Genomic DNA, 23,559 nt, shown 5'->3' on the forward strand with positions numbered 1-23,559 from the left:
ACACTGGCAACATACAGATAGTCAATGTGCATAAAAAACTGTTATTTTAATCACTCAGAATCTAGCATCATGTTCTAATTAGTAAATATGCTGTGAGTTCATGCATAAATACAGGCTCAAAATCCTATCTCTTAGGATTCCATAATACTCATTTACTTTCAAACTCTGCACATCACACATTACTGTTACCACATGTATCTCTCTGGCATGGCATGTTAATGTATCCCTTTACATTCTATAATATTTGCACATTCTGTACTTACTATATGCACACCATGAGGTAAATAAAAAAGGTTAATAGAGGTAACATCTAAAAAGATTATAATCTATTACCCCCTTTTCTTTGTTATTTTTTCTATTATTTTTTTTTGTAACTTAGCTTTTACATTTTGTTGATTTATATGTACTGTCTAGGAGGAGTAGCTGCATTTTATTTTACTGCAAGTTGTATACTATATATAACTGTGTACATGACAAATAAAACTCTTGAATCTTGTTTATCCTTTTCGAGAGGGTGAAAAAGTGCAGGTGGAATGCCTGTTCAGGTTTACAGTGCAACATATTCGTGACACAAATGCCCCAGTGGACTGTAACTGCTCAAAGTTCTTAGGTGATAGGACAACAAGGCACATGGTTACCAAGACTTTTTTTTCTGCCTTGGTGCAACAGCCTGCACTTAAGGTCAAGAGTAGGTGCTTTATCCACAGCTTAGCTCTGTGTCCTCCAGCTGCCTGTGTGTGTACAGACCATAAACACGTGGGAGAAGCAGCAGGGGGTCGGCTCGCATTCAAACAGCACCTAGACACAGTCTGATAATCACACACACAGGGTTCCTGACATAGGCCCTGACCATAAAGTAGATACTAAAGAATGATATACTACTGGCCTGCATAGCTGTCTTTTTTCTGAAAGTGATTTTAGAAGTGTTCAGTTTGTTGATTTATAAATGTACATTTTTTGTGCATTTCTCAAAGCACTGCCATGAAAATAGCAAGCATTACTACAAACGCACCTCCTCAGTCTGTGTTTACAAGCTTCTTCATAACTTGATAGGCATGAAAATCTCAAATATAAAAATCGGATATATAAACTAAAATTCAAATTCAATTTAACAGCCTCTAAGATATATGTGACAAACTTTGTTCAGAAACCCTACGTAGTATTTATGTCAGTTGTCTGTCCTTTTCTTATGATAATTTATTATAATCAATAATAATCCATTTTATAATCTATTTATAGTCGATCTGTGATTGTTGCCTAATTAATTTCAATTATTTTATAATTGATGCATCGATCCTAATTTTTACACCCCTTATAATGACACTAATCCAAAGAGGATGGAAAAGGGGGAAGGGTAGATTTACACGAAGGATGATTGTCATTTTGTTTAAACTTGAGGGCATGTCCCTGAATCCACAGAGATACACACACATACACACACACAAAGTTGCATGACAGCAGAGAGCTAAAAAGAGTTCTGCAACCTTTTCCGCATAATTTTTCCCCAAGCTGCTGGATGTGACTGGGTCAGTCAGTAATTTTAGGACACCATTTCACTGAAATCCCCTGACATGTCTCAATAAGCCACCATGATGCCTGCAGCAAATTGAGCAGATGAGGAGTGGGAGCCAAAGAAAGAGGGAAATAGCTTTGTAACAACTAAGCCTATTAGCATAGTTTTCAAAGCCTTTTGGAATGTGTTTCTCCCTGCCTGAGTTTCGGTCCTCCTTCTTGGCTCTATTGTACAGAATGTACAGCTCTCAGACAGAAGGCAGCACAATAGGAGCCCTGCTTTGGCCACCACCTAATCCCCCATTGTGGCAGGTTTATGGCCGCCCCTTTCTGTGCCACTCACTGCCCACCGTTCCTCCGGAGACGCTGGACCACACGGAATCCACTGCTACTGATAAATCTCCCCCACAGACAAAAGCAGAGCAGGGTCAGCCAAGGGTTCAGGGATTGTGCTGGTCACTTTTAATGTACGCCGACTGTCAGACATGGCCGTGACTGATAACAGAGGAATTATTTTCACACAGAAGCAGTACGCAAACACCAGCCATAAAACTTCCTATTCGAATCCAAATAACCTGCTTCAGGCTATTGTGGCGCTTCTATGCCAAATGAAAAGCAAGATAACCAAGCCGTGTGTTGGGGAGGGATCTATAAGCCTCTGAATTACTGTCTGTCAATCTATTGTGTCCCTATGTGCCAACAATGACTGCCAACAGCAATGGGAGGTGCTCCATATGCCCATTACCACAACGATGATGAACATAATTCAGGCAGGCAATTTTTTTTATCTGCCCTGTCTCGATCTTCCAGATCCCTGACGTGAAAAGAAAAAAGAAAATGGATGATGAAGAATGGCTGGAAATGCAACAGGGCATAAGTAATTATTCAAATTTCTCATACCTCACTCAGCTCCAGACATTTTATAACAGAATATGCATTTCACATAAGTGTGTGTGTGTGTGTGGTAGGCAGAGGAAAGAGCACCATGAACAAAGGCCTGCTTGAATGAACAGGGCTAGTGAGTTGGAAGTGTCCTCCTTTTAGGAGTGCTGAAATAGGTCAGCTGGAATACTCCACAGCAACAATACTGAGCCCTCTCTGAGGATGGCCCACTTCCCCTATCATCAACACCTCTACCGTCATCTATTCACACTTCATAATAATATCATCACTGGCACACTTGCATAAACCCAAATACATCAAAATGAAGAACATATGAATACTCACACATAATAGACAATGCATTGCACAAATGATCAAATAATATAAGTACATATAAATACCATCATGCATTTTACAACTATATATATATACATACATTTTGACATTGAGGAATACATACTTCTCTAGCAGAAGACATGAAATACATTTTCCAGTATTTTTCTGACGGTCTGGGAAAACACTTCATAAGGTCAGATTTTGACATTATCCACAATATACTATAGTTCTCACCATGACAGATTTTGCTGAAATGTGTCTCTCCTGCATGTATCTAACCCAGAATCAAGCAACATTTTGTTTTCCAGCACGAATGAATTCTTTAATCTGAAATGTTTAGCTTGCAATTAATGTTTTCCTTCTAAAACATTATCATTTCTACTGTACAGAAAGAGTTCAGGAATTTATATGGTGGATGTTCCACACAATCTAAGACTAATAATAAACAGAAAGAAAAATCATATAATCATTGATGTAGTGAAGTTTTTGTGATAGGAGACATTTATTTAACATTTATGGAAGGAGTTTCCATTCTAAGCACTTTGCAACAGTCTATGAACAGATTCCCAGTACAAGACAGTCTTCAGGACATAGAAAGGTACACTTTTCCAGTTTCTCAGAGAAATGACAAGCTGTGTCAGGTGAGGGAATGACTGTTTCTAACATAAGTAGTAACAGGAACTAACTTGCTGAGCAAGAACAATTGATAACAGGAAGCAACTTGTTCAAATTGAAATAAGGAACAGCACACGACAGTGTCTGATTACACACTGAACTGATTAATCTCATGTCCATTTGGCTATGGCACAAATTGGCCCAAAACTGATTGTAGTTTGACGTTGACTATCTGAGGAAATAACACTACTTTTAGACATAAATGTTTTAGACATTTTTAGACACACTGATGCTATTTTAGCTCTTGAATACCTAAGCTAACCTAAGCTACCTGCCCAACATTATCTTTATAGGAAGATCTACCCGAGATAAAAAAAAAATCCTTGTTGCTTAGGTGAAATATATCTATGTTTTCTTACCAAAGAGATGCAGTAGGATATAAACAGAAAAACCTAATTTGTGGGAGAACCAAAGATTCCCAGATTGACACATATTTATTTACACAGTTCAACCCTATTTGTCAACTTGATCAAATAAATTAAAGTCATGCCCCATACGGGAATGCAAATCAGTGTTGAGAAACCTGCAGCAGTTCCAGAATCAAACTTCATTTTTCATTGCAACCATATGGCCTGTTCCAGCAGTTACCTTAACACTGTTTTCTCACCTGAAGCAGTTCTCCTTCAGACCAGAGGGTATTTAAATCCCTACCACAGATGTGAGATGATTATCAACACTCAGCCAGCTCTCTGTATTTACAAAAAGGACCCGAGAAATACATCCACATGGAAGAATGCGGTAATGACACTTTATGGTTGGCAATGACACTTTATGACTTTGCCCTAATGAAGTTGTAAACATGTAGGTCTCATGAGAAAGATCCCTGCATATAAAATATCCAGGAAAAGATCAGTGTCTCTGAGCAGGGTCATGTGGCATCCTTACCGTTCCAGGGGCAAACAAGAGCAGCAACTTAGATTCCCCTGGCAGGTGTCACTGTCCTAGTGCAGGCACAGGGGCCTGCAAATCAATCTCTTATGTCAGGCCACACGGCAGGGTGTCCACACATTTGTTAAAGCTGGCCTGTCCCCATTCGTCTACGGCTGGGGGAGAAGGGGCCACTCAAGGGAGAAGGCTGAGGGTAAGGAGAAGCACACCTCCATAAATCAGAGGAACTGAATGCAGTGCAGCATAGCAGGGCTGTCAGGGGCAGAGGAGACACGCCACCGCAGCTGATCCCCAGACACCAGGGTACATCAACCATCTCTTCTTACCTAGCCACTAGCAGCTGCTAAGATTGCCCCTCCTTTCTCTCTCTCCCACACACACAAATATTGATGCACATCAATTATATACTCATACATACACTCACGCACACAAACTGTGAACCCCTGTCTGTTAACATTGTGCTACATAAAATGCCCTCCTGTGGAGCCTCAGAGGTTTTCTGATGGCACGGTTGAGAGGCTGAATTTACGAGTCTAAAGCAATGGTTAGATGAAAAACACAAGGGCAAAGATGCAACATCCTCAGGGTATGGCCAAGGTGAATGTGAATGGAGCTGCCTTTCTGCTGCTTTCCCTTTCAGATCTTAGAATCAGCAATGCACCACGGGAGCCTCTTGAACAGAAAGAGTTCCTCTGGGTCCTCCTTAGATATCCAGTGCTTGAGGAGGGCTGACATTTTAGACGTTTTACACAAAAGACCTTCAATGCTTCTGTTCTCTTATAGAACACTCTGGCAATTATCAGTGTGTTTGCAGCAGACAGGGGGGCAATTACCTTAGAGGAAGGTCAGAGAAAGTGTTCCACTCCAGCAGTTTGCCATGGGATCGATTGCTCACCTAGTCCCCTGACATGCATGGTCTCACCTGAAGCTGTCCTCTCCTGACACCCTGAGACCCCTGATGCATGGCTCCTACAGTACCAAACCTCTAAGTGAACCTTATAGACCACAGGCATGGTAATAAACATGACAATATGTCCCGGCCCACAAAGTAGTAGACAGGTTTATATGCAGTTTTCAATATTTTTTTGGAGTACCACTTAAACACCATTTTGAGTGAGACCAGGAAACACCAGGAAGTCACTTAGAACAAACACCATACATCTTTAATCAACCATAGATTCATTCATTTCACTTATAGCTGTGCAAATATAGGTACAGTTCCAGTTAAACTCTGTGAATATCTGAATTCATCAAATTCTACTTATCTAAACTTCCTCATCTCTGAGGTTAATATGAGCAGTTTGGGTCAGCTCTCAGCGTGGTGTCTGAACATGAATTCAATAGTACTGCTATAAGACTGAATATTAAAATGTAGTAAGTAAAAATTACTCAACATAAAAAGATACATAATTAATAAAATGCTTGAGGTAACTTTTTATTATGGACAGATAGATAGATATGGATAGAGATCATATCATATAACTTCTAATTTTTCTGCTATACTCCCCTTTAGCCTATACTAAATCTTTTTCCTACACACTTTTATACATCTATCCCACCTGGAATTACTGTTACACACTCACTTCTCTCCCAGATTCAGTCAGTGAGCTGCTTGTACTGAAACTTTTTTCACCACTTCTCACCTTTTTCTCACCTTTTCTATCCTTGCGGTTCTAGCCTGCTTCAAATGTGCTCATGCAGCAATCCCAAACTTCATACACACCACAAGGCCAGCTCTTGAAACAAAGCCTGTCAAATCTCTGCAAAATAATGTCCGATTTCATATTCTCATCACTACAACACAGAATTGAATCTCTTTTCAATAACATCTCCTATTTGTGGATTAAGGACAAACACAGATTTTCAGCTTCGCCTAGCACATTCTACACCAATAAAACAGTAATCAATAAATATCACTTTCTGTTCTCCTTACATCATTTTACAATTTGATAAGAAAGTGTAAGGCTTGTAAAGGGAAGTACAAAATTTCTTGAAAGAAAAGCAGACGAGGTCGATCGTTAATGGTGATCTATTAGTGGATCATCTTTTGTCTCTGGTCAACTGAGTCTCACGATTAGTTACACTGATGGATTTCTTAAGACATCAGAGGGGAGATTAGAGTACACTTGACTGTGAAAAGTAATCCCTGCAGTGGGCCTCTCTTCCCAAGCCTGATCGATGCACACTCAAACCTGGATTGTCAGGACTGGGCTGTACTGATTGGACTGCACTGAGAAGCCGATGGTATGTGAGCTGACAGCGGCCTATTTCCCTGCTCCCTCCCATCGATCGTCTCATGGCTTCAGCGTCACACACATACACATGCAGAAACACTGACTGTCCCACCCGTTTGTGTGGCTGCTACAGCAAGCATGCAGAATGTCACCACAGCATGACACATACATGTCAACACATGCTTGCTTACACTCCAGCACACATTCTCACTTACCATCATATGGTAAAAATCATATCCATAAGGATAACACATTTGCACGCTCACATGCATATCTGAGAAATTTGCAGCTGATTAAAAATAAAATGAATTGTCGGATACATCGTTCAGAGGCTTCTCTCTTCACAGGAAAAACACGACTCAAAAGAAGTGAAATGACTTCATTTGCATGGAAGGCTTTGAAACAGGATCACTCAAAGAGATCTTTGTGTAACAGATTGCTGCACTTATGTTGTAGTCCACAATATCTCATTAATCACAGACACCCAGCCTCTCCATCATGACAAAGACTGGGCACGCACTCAGGAATGAGCAATCAGGGACCCTTGCTAATCGAGGTTCAACTTCATTAAAACCAGGTTTGTTTATGCTGAACTAAAACCAAATCATTTGAGAAGCTGACAGAACTTAGTCAGCTCAGGACTGTTTATCTTCAGCTGACAAACTGAAGATGTGATGAGTATATCTATAACTGTCACATACCCGAACTGAGATGACCACATTTTTAGTATTTTAAATTCATTTACTAAGATTGCATATATCCATTTAACTGCCAAAGAAATAAACAAAATAGTTTTAGTTAGTGCTGAGGTATTTAAATGCATGGTTAACCATTTTTGATACTCAATTACGGAATTCAAGACTTAATTCGCTCTTTGAGTATGTCCTCAATAAATAAGTAAAGCATTTGCTGGAGATTCTGTGCATTTCTGTCCATTATTTCCTAGCATTACATCTGAAACTACATGTGCCATTGATGATAGCTGTGAAAAATGATAATTGACTGTGCCACATTAAAGAGTTTTTCAACCAATCTGGTCATAACCTGTTATGGATATTCTAACATTAAAATTAGCCACATCCCTTGAATTAATAAATATTTGAGCTTATTATTTTATTATTTTTATTCAGACTTGATCTTGCTACATTGAGGGTTCATATTTTCAATAAACAACCACGTCTATGCATAATCCAAACATAACAACAACAAATATCCAGAACAATAACATCATATTTGAAATGAAATTTTCATTGCAACAGGACAAGCATTCATCACAAAGAAGATTCTCTCTGGAGGTCAGCTTGTAGCTTATTCACTGTTCATGATTTGGGTGACAAGGTGAAAAGCCTGGGTGTTATTAATGGCAGTTATAACTGTTAGTTTAACACCACTGACACACTGGTAACACTTACTGATGATGACAGTGACACTGCAAAAAAAAAAACTTACTTTGAGATTGTTATGAGTTAATAAAGTTTGAGGTAAATCTTTGATCTGACCCTTCTCACTTCAGTTGCATTATCACACAGTTTTGGCAAAAAAAAAACAGATTTGCCTTCCATAGGAGAAAACCAGATCAGATTTGTGCAACCTCAGCACTGTATTTTGAGCATAGCAGTATAACCTGCTGCATGTTTCTAGGTGGAACCTGTAACGTTGCTGCTCTTTTCCAAACCTGACATGAGGTGACCTACTGATAGTAGGGACTGGTAGGGAGTTAAGGCCGAGGACAATGCGATTACAGCAGGGTTTCCGGTGGATTAATGTGCTGAATGTGCTGAGGAAATCACAGGCCTACAGGAATGTCCCCCTACTGGGTGCACACATGGTATTTCGCTCTGCTCCTCCGCAGCCTCTGAAGCTGCAGCCTGGACAATGAATCCAGCAAAGCCCATGACTGCTCTTATTAGTGCAGGATCACAAAGCCGTGTCAGAGAGCACTGGGCCTTGTAACTTCGCCTGCTGAACCAGAAACCCATGCAGCTATGTGGCTTCCATATGTTCACCTCAATGAGAAAAACAAGTAGGTTTACATCAAACCTTATAACTAATGATATATATATATATATATATATATATATATATATATATATATATATATATATATATATATGTGTATATACATAGGTTTACATCAGACCTTTTTACTAATGATATATGTGAATAATGAACATAATGTAAATATTTAGGTTTTATAGAACCAGAACCATAAATAGAGCCTGCTGTAGATTCAGTGACCCCGTGACCCAGTGCATCAGATGACATGAGAGCAGGCGATGATGATAAATGCTGACTATTTATTACCATGGATCTCACTTAGCAATAATATTGGCTTTGGACGAACTCCCCTCTGCTCCACTGATGTATTTCTGGACTTCTTCTGGCATTCATTTATCCTAAATACTGGCTAAACAGCATAATCATAATTAGCTCAATTAAAATGATAAATAATAAAAGTGCCAATTCTTCATACACCTGGAGACAATTTTCAGATGCTTCATACACTACAGTGCAATAATTAGCTTTGATCTGCAGGATGTAATTTCCATTTGCACATTGTTCTTTAAACTGCATAGTAATTTACTCTGTACAAACGATTAAATAGACTTTCTATTCCTCTAGAAAGACACAGAACCACACAGATATAGACACATACACACACACACACACACATACACTGTGTATTATGTTCAGTCATTAGCATTTACAACGTTGATTGACAATGATAAATAGAACAAACACATTCTTTTGAAAATATTGCAGACAGGTACAAACAAAAAATAATTACTGCACAAGTGGGATTAATTAAAACAGTCCCATGCACACCCTTAGTTGAGATAAATGATGAACTCAAGTGATAGCTGAAATTGAAAAATTAAAGCCATAATTCTGAGGGAATGCTGACAGGACTAGCATTTTCATGTTAGTTTATTCCCCCATTGTTTTTCCAGCATTTCCCGGTGAACAGTGATAGGGTTCAAATTTAATTACAAATAAAAATTCCAGTTTTAACCATGCCCACTTGGGTTTAAATCAGACTGTGTTTAGAGACAGATATCTGGAACACAGAAGATATAAAAATACAGATACAGATAGTGGCATTGTGTTATACCTCTCTCTCCCTCTCTCTCTCTCTCTCTCTCTCTCTCACACACACACACACACACACACAGGCTTTTTTAGAGGCTGTCATGTCTTCATTGGAATAATCAGAAGACAGAAGATATTTTGATTAATTAAGTAAAAAAATATTCAAATAAGGCAGCTCTTTATTGTGCCTAAAAGTACATGTTTAATTTATGTGGTGATTAACTTTTACTATAATCATATGCATCCTGTCTCTAACAGGAATTTGTATGGTAACGAGATGCAAATGACAGGGAGCAGATACATTTGCCTATCTATTTAAATGTAAATTGATATATTAATTGGTTTGTCCTTATTGAGCATGGCAAGTTGTCATTTCCAACCTTTATTCTTCACAGTAATCTTCATCGATTGCCTTCTGTCATGGCAAATAATTGGAGTGATTCTGTTGAAATACATGGACTATACATTAAATTCCCTCACTTTTTAGCTTTCAATACCATAATGTTCTGCAACATTGCTTTGCAATAAACATACATACAAAGGGCAGCATTGTAGCACAGCTGCTATAGTTCTGGTCTCACAGCTCTGCGGTCCCCAGTCTGATCCCGAGCTTGGCTTAGTGCCTGTGTTGATTTTTGCATATTCTCTCTGTGCCCATGTGGGTTTCCTCTGGGTTCTCTGGTTTCCTATCACCTCCCAGAAACATGTCAGTAGGTGGATTGGCTATGTTAAATTGTCCCTAGTATGTGGGAATGACTGTGTGCCTGGTGTCCTGTGATGGACTGGCGTTCCCATTCAGAGTGTGTTCCCAAGTCGTACCCAGTGTTGCCTAAATCCACTGTGGCTCTGACCAGGATTCACAGAATGAATAAACACGCCTACATAAAGTAATTAAAGATGTCTGCGACATTATCCCATGCATTTTATCTTTAATATTGGCTGTTTGCAGCTTTGTAAATGGTGTTACTCCTTTAAGGGGGAATTAAGAGCTTCTGGTGCCTTTGTTTTATTGCTGCACTGGGAGCAAGTCTTTTCTTTTGCATTCTAATGCCTGAGAATAACAATAAATGTGCATGGTCTTTAAGCTTTAATTGTGTGCAGCAAAGCTTCACCGAGTAGCCCTTGGCAGAGAGCTGACATTCCTTTGGCGAGCTCTAAGAAAAAGAGGACAGTGATGATAGACAAATAATTACAGGTTTGGGATTGTCATTTGCAATCACCAGATTTTTGGGGGACTTAACATAGTTCTATTGTGTCAATTGAGACAAAAAAAGAAAACAGCACATCATTATCCAAAATGCTCCACAATAAGGATCAATTATCTTTTACAATAAAAGCTTAGCCCATGTATAGCAGATGCACACAATACAGTATATAGGCCTAATACATAATACACAAAAACTACAAAAAGATATTCAGTATTTGCTTAACAGCAGTCAATGTATCATCTACTGTATGAATTCAGTTCTGTTTCCTTTCACAAATACCTTTATGCTAGATTTGTATTGGAAAATATGCCCTCCACTCAATTTCACATGATGGGTATATTAATCTTAGTGGACTGTCCACAGTGGCATTTCAAATCTCCATGGTCTCTTGCCCTGGCCGGATGTGTTTAAAGACTTATCTCTCAAACAGGCTTCCTGAAAGGTCACTGCTCATCTCAAAGGCATCTCACAACCTTTAAAGGTCTCCTTTTTTGTCCCCTCTTTAAGTGGCAGACATATCAAAGTGCTCCTGTTTCGAGATTCTCGCCACAGCTAGATTACAAGTTCTGATCTGCTGGCTGTATTAAAGCACAACGATGCCTCAGGGTCTGGGCTTTATATTCTGCCTGATAGCATCACCTTAGAACAGCTTTCATGAAAAAATCTTGCTGCTTGTGTCTCGACTTGGATTCAAAGCTCCTGTCTTTCATCACCTTAAGCCGCAGAATGCTGTGTTTTCCGGGTAGCCATTGAAGCCGCTACGCATTGCTGCTCTGGAAGATTCACTACTATGCTTGGCATTCAAGGTAGAGCGCATGCTAAAAGGTTGGGGAGCTGTGCAGGTGCACTGGAGTCTGAAACGCTTTAATAAGCTGTGGGTGTGGAAATTGCGGCCTCTCTGGAGCGATGCAAGGTCTCAACCAGGCTGAACTGCACTACAGTGTAAGGGCATGATGTGGATATTTCTCTTGACTGATTTCTCTCTCTCTCTCTCTCTCTCTCTCTCTCTCTCTCTCTCTCTCTAGCTGAAAGCAGAACATTAGAAACATATCCTTAAACACCCAGCCTTGGCCTCCTAATGCATGCACTGCATTTTTGACAGTGGAGATCTTTTTCTGTGAGATGCTGTGTTCACTGTGTTACTATATTATTTTGTTTCTGTATCAGGGACATCTGACAACTTTGTAAAATGAAAATGTGAGTTGGCTAGTTTGAAAGATTAAAAAGCCTGTCAACATTTTTGAGGCTTATTTAGACATTAGGTAACAAAAGGTAAGTTCCTGAAATGACACTAAATATTAAATACTGTTTGGGTTGTTCATTGTTTTGAAGAAATAATGATATAGAGAGATAATATATGTTCTGGTAAACACTGAAGGCTTTATTTTCGTGACAGTGCAACTGCTTACTGGTTAACACCCATTTGGGTATGCACAGTGTTATTTCATTGTTATTTCCATGGTCATAAATTAGCACAACTCCCTGATTTGGATGGAACTGAGTAAAGGGAGTGTACTTCTCCAAAGTCACAAATGCTGAAGAATTTATTAATGCATTTTTGTTTAAAAAGATTACCCTTTAAGCACAGATGGAGGGATTAAACTGTAAGTCCAAACTTTAAGTGCATCCTTAAAATTCTCCCATTTATTAAAACCAAGTTTTATGGAGTCACCTCATTTCAGCATGAATAGGCTGCTTCACCCAAAAATAACTAAATACAACAGACTTTATTATCTTATATGTAAAAGAATAAACATCAGGTGTGGTTACTGAAGCCCATTTCACACCTAAAGCTTTTATGAAGCATCTTTTAATCACACACAAACTTCTATTTTAACTAGTTTTTACATTTACAACACTTTGTATAAAACCTTGTACAAATATGAACACATTTGACACTTGGGCAAAGTGGAGCCAAAGATGTATGAAACTCCATCCTTCCATCTATTCTTATGCATGTCTTTTTTATATGTATGCTATGATCAGGAAAATAGCCCTGAATGTGTCAGCTAGTTAATTATCCTATCTAGATGTGATATTAGATAACATCGTTGTTAAATGTAGAACATTAGGAGTCCGTTTTGCTGATGGTATTTGTGTGATTCTTCCTTCAAAAAATCTATTGAAAAAACACAACCTTATTGAGGGTGTGCAGGTATGAAATTTGAAATTCTCTATTACTTGGACTGGCCCTTCTCACAGTTGCTGCTAAGACCACTTAATCATGTGGACACTAGGAGCCATCCCAGGAGACTTGGCAAGGTGCAGATACAGAAAAAGTACACAGAGGGAACCCATGGGACACAGCCACACAAGAGACACTGTGTACTCATTTACAAAAAAAGAAAATACAAATAAATAAATAAACAAACACTGGCAGGTCAGTGCAGCCAAGCTATTAATCTGTTCAACTCAGCTTGGACACCAGTGTCCCAAATATTCATTCATGAATCTTTTATATAAAAAGAGACTCTAAAAAACATAAAAATGTTGTGAACTGGAATAAACAGGGAACAATTTAAAAATGATGGCTGCATACTTTATATTGCATTTAATCAATCCCACCAAATCGGTTTTAATTGTTTTAGACAGTATATGATTAAAAACACACTTTTGTTACCACATGATACACATTAATAATAAAAAGGTAATAATGAAATCAAATGCAGAAATACTTTAGGCTCAAAATATATCCTCTGAAAGAATACAGACACAAATGACAGTGTCCGCCTTACAGAGCACAAACTCATGGCCCACAAGTTGCATTTTTATTTACCTGTGGCAGTAATATTCCCTAGTTCACAGGGGTGTTATACATCATGATAAAGCATTCTGTGATTCTGTTCTGAACACTTTAAACACTATTTATGTAGTTATTCATATTTAGTAACTACTACCTGAACATGCTCAGTGGAACAATACCACATTCTAATGAAGCTGGACACATCCTGAGAAACTATGGCCAAAATTCAGCCCCCGGTGCTTAGAGCACACCAAAAATCCCCTTATATCTTTAATTGATGTATAAAATGACCATAAGAAATGTTTCTCTAAACAACTTCTGAATAAGCTAGACTGAGACCTAAATTAAATAATCTGAGATATTTTAGTAGCCTTAGATAATACAATTACACTGTAAATCTAAATAATATAACTCTCCAATCTTTTGTTCTACCAACACTAGATAGAGCTGAGATGCTTGAGGACACCACAGATTTTTTTAAGGAAATATACTCAATTACTTGCTGCAAGGCGGTATAGGTAGCATTGCTGCCTCACAGCTCCAGAGTCCCTGGTTAGATTCTCAGGTTACAGTCTGTTACTTCCAAAAACATACCAGCAGGTAGACTGGCTACCCCAGGTGTAAATGAGTTGTGTGTGGGGTGTGTGAGTATGGGTTCATATGCAATGTTATGAACAGATTGTTTGTTTGAAAATCTCTAAATCTAATTCTGAATCTGAAATTATGATTATATTCCAGCATTTATGGTTGTTGTATATATGTATGATGTATTCATACTTATATATATATATATATATATATATATATATATATATATATATATATATATATATATATATATACATACAGTAGTGCCCCGTTTTACATCGTTTCGACTTATGTTGATTCTGACTTTGTCACTCATCCTTAAATATTAAATTGAAAAATTAAATCCAATTTACGGTGCTTTACACAACCTTACATCGGTCCCTCTGTCGCATAGTAACAATGAAAAATGGCTAATAAAACCAAACTAAACAAAATTCTTTTTATAAAATAAGAAAATACATACACTATATTGCCAAAAGTATTCGCTCACCTGCCTTGTCTCGCATATGAACTTAAGTGACATCCCATTCCTAATCCATAGGGTTCAATATGACGTCGGTCCACCCTTTGCAGCTATAACAGCTTCAACTCTTCTGGGAAGGCTGTCCACAAGGTTTAGGAGTGTGTTTATGAGAATTTTTGACCATTCTTCCAGAAGCGCATATGTGAGGTCACACACTGATGTTGGACGAGAAGGCCTGGCTCTCAGTCTCCGCTCTAATTCATCCCAAAGGTGTTCTATCGGGTTGAGGTCATGACTCTGTGCAGGCCAGTCGAGTTCATCCACACCAGACTCTGTCATCCAAGTCTTTATGGACCTTGCTTTGTGCACTGGTGCACAGTCATGTTGGAAGAGGAAGGGGCCAGCTCCAAACTGTTCCCACAAAGTTGGGAGCATGGAATTGTCCAAAATGTCTTGGTGTGCTGAAGCATTCAGAGTTCCTTTCACTGGAACTAAGGGGCCAAGCCCAGCTCCTGAAAAACAACCCCACATCATAATCCCCCCCTCCACCAAACTTTACACTTGGCACAATGCAGTCAGACAAGTACCGTTCTCCTGGCAACCGCCAAACCCAGACTCGTCCATCAGATTGCCAGATGGAGAAGCGTGATTCGTCACTCCAGAGAACGCGTCTCCACTGCTCTAGAGTCCAGTGGCGGCGTGCTTTACACCACTGCAGCCGACGCTTTGCATTGCACTTGGTGATGTATGGCTTGGATGCAGCTGCTCGGCCATGGAAACCCATTCCATGAAGCTCTCTGCGCACTGTTCTTGAGCTAATCTGAAGGCCACATGAAGTTTGGAGGTCTGTAGCGATTGACTCTGCAGAAAGTTGGCGACCTCTTCGCACTATGCGCCTCAGCATCCGCTGACCCCGCTCCGTCAGTTTACGTGGCCTACCACTTCGTGGCTGAGTTGCTGTCGTTCCCAAACACTTCCACGTTCTTATAATACAGCTGACAGTTGACTGTGGAATATTCAGGAGCGAGGAAATTTCACGACTGGATTTGTTGCACAGGTGGCATCCTATCACAGTTCCACGCTGGAATTCACTGAGCTCCTGAGAGCGACCCATTCTTTCACAAATGTTTGTAAAAACAGTCTGCATGCCTAGGTGCTTGATTTTATACACCTGATTCTGATTATTTGGATGGGTGAGCGAATACTTTTGGCAATATAGTGTATATTCAATTTAAAAACAGTACTGATAACACACAGAAAATATTAGAAATCATAAAGTCATAGTGTCATTATAGGGAACATATACAGCTATATATATATATATATATATATATATATATATATATATATACACATATACACATATTAAATTTTGTGATTGTAGATGCAGTCCTTCAAATGCTTTCATTAGGAATTAGAAATCGTAAAACAATACAGCATCATTAACATTATTCTCTCCACTATGTTTTATAATCCAGTGTGAAAAAAACAAAACATAAAAATAGATAAAAAGCTCCAGAAACCAATTCAAAGCAGAAATCTTACTATCCTGCTGCCTACTGCACTAAGACAAAACCCTAGGAAATGCTCGGCACTGACTTCAAAGTACAGTGGTCAAGGACTCTAGTTTAAGCAGCATGTGTCCTAAAACAGGGCCTTGGGAATGCAAGCAGTCCAAATAACTCAGTGGATGGTCTATGAGTAGATGATCTGACATTCAAATACCAGCTTGGACTCGTATTGTTTTAGCATTGCTACACTCGCTAGGAGAGATGTCAACCCAGGGTCGGCGATAGTGTAAGAATTCAGAGAATGGGGGTGTTTGGATTTGCAATTCATCTGCAGTTGTGTATTTCACAACCTTACTGAATGAAAGGTCACAGAAACAGCTTCACTGGGTAATTTACAGATGTTCATTTGCCATTCCTCAAAGAGCAATGGAACACCATAGCAGCTTAAGTGAATAGTTGATTAATGACACTCCTGTCAAAACTGAAATGTGATTTTTTTTTTTAAAAAAAAAGCACTGTGCCAAAAGAGACCGCCATTGTGTTTATCTTGGTGAATGGGCCACTTCCCCCGTGCAGAGTGAGCTGGGGAAGGAAGGTGGGGGTGGAGGGGGGGGGCTCGGCCTGAAGTATGCTTGAAACACTGGCTGTCAGAATGGCCTTGTCCTGCTGTCAGACTAGCAGCACGCTCATCGATCACAGTCACACCCCCCTCTAACCCATGTCCCATCCACCAACAGGGCCCATCCCAAATAAACAGCCTGACCCAGCGCCTGCATCTGCAGCATGGGATTTACATTCCAGTGCCTTTGGTTACAATCTTTGAAGTGAAAATTAACCACTTTAGACAGAGCCTTTTCTCAACTAATTGTGACCCACCCACTATGGAGCTGCAGAAGGTGAACTGTTAAAACAAGAACAACAACAACAACAACAGCATTTTTCCTGGGAATAGAAGAATGATTATGCCTTATGGAGTCTTGGGACAGTAAGACCCATGCAGAGACACACACTATGCTCGTCTCACCCACTGCTGGATTCTCTTCTCTATAATTAATTCTTTTGGTTAAGATTTGTCAATGGTGCCTTCAATAAAAAATGCGTAGTTTGTGAACTCATGCTGTTATTTAGACTGCTCCTTTCCCCACTAGATTCCACCACAGTTAATCTCAGCGTATAAACAGCATTACTGCTTATGGGTTTCTCCGATTTAATTAGTTTTTCTTATATACAGTGCAATGATGAGATTTTCAAAAGCAAACTACATCTCATTGGGCGTTTAGGGGGAAGTTTCTAGAATGTGTAATACGTTAGCCCACATAGCCTATATATAGCTCAGTGCTAGATCAAATAATAACACTAACATTTTGCACCACAACACTTGGTGTTATAACCAGTCAACAGATTTGACTTAAATAAATAATTTCTCTCATATTCTTTTCACTGGGTTGCGGAAATTGGTTTTTCGAAAGGAATTAAAGAATTATTCTTGCTGACCATTTTCGATTTCTAACCCTCATAGTTGTTACATGTGTAAGCCCATCCTGAAACAATCTCACTTCAATTTGCCCATGGAAAATGTCAAACATTAGTCTTTATGGTGGAAAATGCTTTAGGGTCAGTGGAAAAGCAGCTAGAAAAATAGTCAGGGAGTGAGTGTCCCCTAACTTCAAATTGATAGAAAAACCAAATGCAGTGAGTCAGAGGTACAATAATAGCTTCCATCTGGGACCTGACCTGGGTTTATGAAGAATAATTCCAGCATAATAGGCCTAAAGCAAACCTGGCAATGACTGCACTGTGAAGAACAAAGCATCTGGCCTGATGTACAAGTAGGTAGTTTGTCCTGCAAAGGTGTCAAACTATTACCATATGAAGGAAAGGCAGAAAAAACTGTCTTACATCCAAGGCCATGAGTCAAAGTCTGATTATTCAGTGTCTGTTTACTGAGGCAGAAAGAGCCTGCAAAGACGCACTTACTGTGAGGCGAGTAGAACTACTCCATCGCTCCCTAAAGCACACAAAACCTTCTTCTCCCGAACTCTGGCTAATTGCCAGCAAACTCAAGGGCCATGAGAGACTGGATCAACTCTGTGTTCATCAGGCAGAGGCAGCTAATAAACCGTCAGAGAATTCCTAATAAGCTAGCTCAGCAAACAAACCCAAAACAAGAAAACTTATTTCTAAAACAACCTTTTTTCGATGCTATTCAGCAGGTCAATGTAAATGTTTGTAGCTACTCTATAAAATGCTCACCACTTGTTCCAACAGGGCAGAAGATCAATGATTCAATACTGAGAGCTGTTGTTCAAAATTATGTACACCATAAACAAACGGCATCTTTATTACTTGGCCAACAATCTATATTTATTCCAATTCTGGTATGCCACATAAAACATCCACACACACACACACACACACACAATTTTCTGAGTCATGGCTCAGTCATGGCTTAACTTCCTAAGATAATTTACTGCAAGTGTGCAAGTATGTGTCATAAAAACCCACGAAGTATGAATAGAAAACAAACCAGCCCGTAATGCTAAAATCAAACTCCAGTGTTTGACAGTTAAGCATGTGTTCTTACAGTTTCCAGTTAAATGCACACTCAAACACAGCTTTATGTGCAATCATTCAAAACATGTGTAAATCCAAAACACAAAAGGAAGTTTAAATTGCAGCTTATTTCGAGCCATTTTATATGTATGCTATTTCCCTTGACAAGGAAGTGACAGTACGCAGTGCATTTCCTAATACGCTAGGTGAATATTTGTTTCTCAAGTCTCTCTCAGGTCTGAGCAAAAGCAGACCTAGTCAGAAACCTCATTTGGTCTTCTCATTATAGTAAATGGCCCCAGCAGAGTCTTTAATATGAATGAAACTTGAAATCACTACAACTCCAAAAAGCAGAACAGTTCACACTCAGTTTTTCATTCCATGTGGGAGCACTTCAGCCATTCCGTGGCTCTGCCATTGTTTGGGAGCAATGATTTGGACCATCAGCAGTGGGGTGACATGAAGCAAAGTCTTGACATTGTACATGAGCCCTGCAAGTTTGTATGAAGGGGGAAACACAGGGGAAAGCATTTAGAGAAAGGGTGGAGAGTGATAGAAAACATGTGGCATGCGACCGACGCCTAGGCATGCAAAAGAGTCCTTTGATCCTCCAGCTAGGACCGTCAGCAGCCAAGGCCAAACATTACCACCCTGACCACCTCGCAGAGCATCAGCAGCAATGCACGGATTAATCAAGCAAACATTCTGTCTAGTGACTCTCCTCAGAGGACCCCTGGCCTTATTTACTGTGGCTATTGCTACTGTTACATGTTATATGAGAATGTCAAACGGCTACAAAGGGTTATACTGGCCTGGCTGCAGCAGATTATTTGGAATATCCAGTGTATAAAATACAGGACAGAAAACGCAGGACATATTTAGCACCTTTATTTTACATTGCAATAAAACAATACACCTTACAATAACAACACCTCTGCCCTTTCAAACAGTGGCCAGCAATAAAACATGATTCAAGAGATATGGACATTATTGTAATACAGTAGGAGTATGATTTGGTGCTGTATTTGATTTAGGTATATATTAATATCAGTGAAGCTCTTTTACAAAGAGGCTAAATTCCTCTTGGCTCCACATAACACTGTACCAATCCTAAACCTTCAGGAGGAAATCCATTAAGATGTTCAAATGAAGCATCTGTTTTATATATACACAAAGGGCCATTTAAAGGAGAACTGCTTCTCTTGAATGGACACATAATGACGTGCAAAAAATTTTTAGTCCCATCAGTGGGAGAAGAAGAAATACTCATTTTAGACATGCAGGGAAACAGAGGGAATAAATTAGGGCAGAAATGGGAGCCTGAGACAGAGCATCACACAAACAAGATGATGAGCACTCACATGTCCCTGAAATACATTAGTAGAGGCTTCTCTGCTGACCTGAACCTTCCACAGTAAAATAAAATAAACACAATATATAATATAATAATATTTTTGTGTTTATATGTACCGTATATCTGTCAGTCTTTCCATTCTGTTCCTGTGTGAAGATATTGTCAGGAGTTTTAAGCCAATTGGAAATTTTTCTTTATTATTTTTCCCGTCTGCGTTCTGTTTAAAACTTTCAGAAAGTGGTCATATTCTCCCAGCCATTCATATTTGTATACAGTAGGTGCTTCACTCGGATGTGTTATTCTTTTTACCAATCACACTATTTATGCACACATAAATGTATGTATGCATGTATGTATATAAATATAATGTAATTGTGAGCTGTGGAACTTAGAAAGTAGGCCAACAACTTTCACATATTAGTGTGTGTCCGTTAAAGCCGAAATGAAGTATATCAACCTGTTGTAATGGCAGAAGGAGGACAGCTGGATTTCATCACAAATCCCCTGATGATGTCATTTTGAGGACAGATTTTAATGAGGAACACGATTACTGTTTGGAATAGAGATCAGCACTGCCATTAGCACTGACCCATCAATAGGTCACTAATTAGTTTTAAACCTTTTTCATATTGATGTGAAATCATTTAAACAAACAAACAAATAAATAAATAAATATACGTATTTATATTGCATCTACTTTTTAACGCCATGTATCTATTTATGTAAATTAGGGTAAGTCTACTCAACATTTTTAGATTTTGAGTACATTGTACCTTCTTACTAAATGCAAAATTTGTTGGTTTAAAGCAAATATACTATGTGTTATGGGTTTTCTTAGTTATTAATTCTTAATTTAATATGACAATACTGTGTGGATATCTGTCTGATGTTTTTGGTTTTAAATAGGATTCAGATCTCCTAATTGTCTGCAAATCATTTTTGTTAATGGCTACATGTGGTGGGGTTTATAAAGACCAGTTTTCTCTGTCTATTTTAAGGCTGAAAGGGGTTAAGGCTCTGTAATATATGATGTCCACACTGTGATCTATTCTATCCAAAATTGTTTTCTTAGTGACACAGACCTCACTGAAGGCCCAGACCTAAAGTGCATGGACTGCCCTGCTGTTGAAATGTAAGAACAGGCTCAGTTTGCACTAAACACAGTTCTCTGGCCCAGTGTCTTTCATTCAGCAAGGCTTTAGGGCTTGTTAAAATACCCATTGCACTTTCTAGAGCAGCATTAATAAGATCTGATAACTAATCAGGGATAGTGAGCACGGGAATTGTATATCCTGGTAAAGCCAGGAGGAATGTAAAACACTGTGGCTCTCAAAGGAGCCCTGTGGCAGCTGCGAACATGGGAAGCTCAGAAAGCAGACAGACATCCGGATCGCGTAGTCTTTTTATTTGCTTTTTTAAGATCAAATTATTGTTAAGACTTTAATACAGATTTTAGTGCTCTGTTTCATTATCGTAACAGGCCGTACATTCACGTCAGCTCTGAATGTTCTGGTGCACTGCCAATGAAGCTGGATTGAAAGCAAAATACCAAGACATTTACGTTTACAATAAGGTGAATTTAAAGATTTCACACTCTTGTATTGCTAATGCTGTTATGGCAGATACTGAACAAGAAAAATGTACTTGTTATCTTGTTCAGGTTAATTCTCTAGTGACATGAACAATCAAAGGAAGCTTCAACCTTCAACACGCTCATGTTAATTTACTTTCACTCTAACAAAGGGTAATTGATTCAACTTAGATTTAACTAAAATGGATTATTTAGTAGTTTGAATACTTAGACCACTTTAAGTATTGTGTGCTTAATACTTGGAGACCATGGTGTGATAAGAATTTGACAGTTCTGTATTATGCCTTTGACCCTCAATAAAGCATTTAACAATTTTATTAGTTTGTATTTTTAAGTTCTATTTTGGTGTCAAATGTCTCAAATATATCCAGTGGCATGTCAATAACATATTTATTAATGTAGTTATTTTGCAGCATCGTAAATTTTAATCCTCAACTTGTCTGTCAGTACAAATACATTGACTCTCAAATACAACTCGCTCCCTGAACACAAGAGTATTCAACAAAGGATCTCCTTCAATGCCATGTCCTGTCTATGTGTCAGATCCCCCTCAAGATGATGAAAATCTGCATCTGCATACCTCAAAATATCTGTGTAAGAGCGACACTTGGACTCCGCACAGTAATCAATCCATTAACACAGCAGGCCTGCAGAGTGAGCTCTGAGTAACACCCTTCCCCTACAAATGTGCTTATGAGTATGAAGGTGCAGCTGTCACACTCCTGTAATACAAGCCCTTATTAGTGTCCATTAGTCTGCCCCGAAACTAATAAGAGATTGTCAAATACATCTAAACTTTCACACAAGTGCCACACAAATAGTGGAACATTGAAAAAATAGATGGTGGCCTGAGGGGAATTGCTGCTGCATTATCATTGTTTTGCTACAGAGTAATCAGGGGGATAATGCACAAATCTCCAGTTAAGACAATAGTACAGAAAAAAGATAATTTATCTTAAAGCAAATGGAGCAAGCACACTCACTCGTTCACTCACTTGCTTACTCACTCATTAATTCACTCACTCCATCACTCAGTCGCTCTCGTTGTATTGTCATCATCACTTAGATGAAAGTAACACAAAGAACCACTTGTCAGGCGCCTGGTTTTACACGCCACAAATCGGTGTTGGGATTGATAAATTGTTTGGAGCAGTCACCTTTAGATGCATCTAGTTCATGCCAAACCACAGTCTAGAAAAACGGAGAGCAAAAATGCATGACCATGCACAACTATTTCAAATGTATGGTTAGGCCTCAGACATCAGAATTTGTATTTAGTTTCAGTGAAAGAGTCCTTTTGGCTGTTTCTACAGCTCATTCCTTTCATGGGGTAAAATGAGAAGGGGGGGGTCACATATGTTTTTTATGATTTGCATTTGATGAATAATAGATTGGAAGAAAACAACCCCTAACATGTCAAAGGCACTTCTCAAAATGTTTTTTGTCTTGGACAAATTATTATTATTATTATTATTATTATTATTATTATTATTATTATTATTATTATTATTATTGTTATTTTTACTATTATTATTATCATTTATGTTATTCGCTACATTTATGCTTTATAAAAACTTAGTGCTATGATTTCTAAGGAGCACAATTAAATATCTATTTCTTTAAACCCAGCCCTAAATAAAAGAGTGCTAGTTCAAAAACACTGACTGACCAAACCACACACACACACACACACACACAAAAAAATACTTTAAATAAAGCAAACTAAGACTACAATCTGGCTGTACTCTGCAACAAAACAACAGACCAAAACATTCAACAACATAACATACGTTTTTAATCCTGCTTTGTAAAAGGCAGTGTATGGGGGAATAAGGGCTAAATATTACAACTGAGAGGATCCAAAAAGTCCTCAGGTTGGAATTACGTATAAAAGCCCATGAAAAATTTTATTTTATCAGAATTATATATAT

General features: G+C 38.7%; 1 protein-coding gene across 2 annotated transcripts in view; it reads right to left on the bottom strand.

Moving 5' to 3' along the window:
- The window catches only part of epha3 (eph receptor A3), a 74,066-nt gene that overhangs the window by 35,751 nt on the left and 14,756 nt on the right, over positions 1–23,559 (bottom strand). The gene's annotated exons all lie outside the window — the stretch shown is intronic.

Source organism: Hemibagrus wyckioides, linkage group LG06 (assembly GCF_019097595.1).
Source record: "Hemibagrus wyckioides isolate EC202008001 linkage group LG06, SWU_Hwy_1.0, whole genome shotgun sequence".
NCBI classification, from domain to species: Eukaryota; Metazoa; Chordata; class Actinopteri; order Siluriformes; family Bagridae; genus Hemibagrus; species Hemibagrus wyckioides.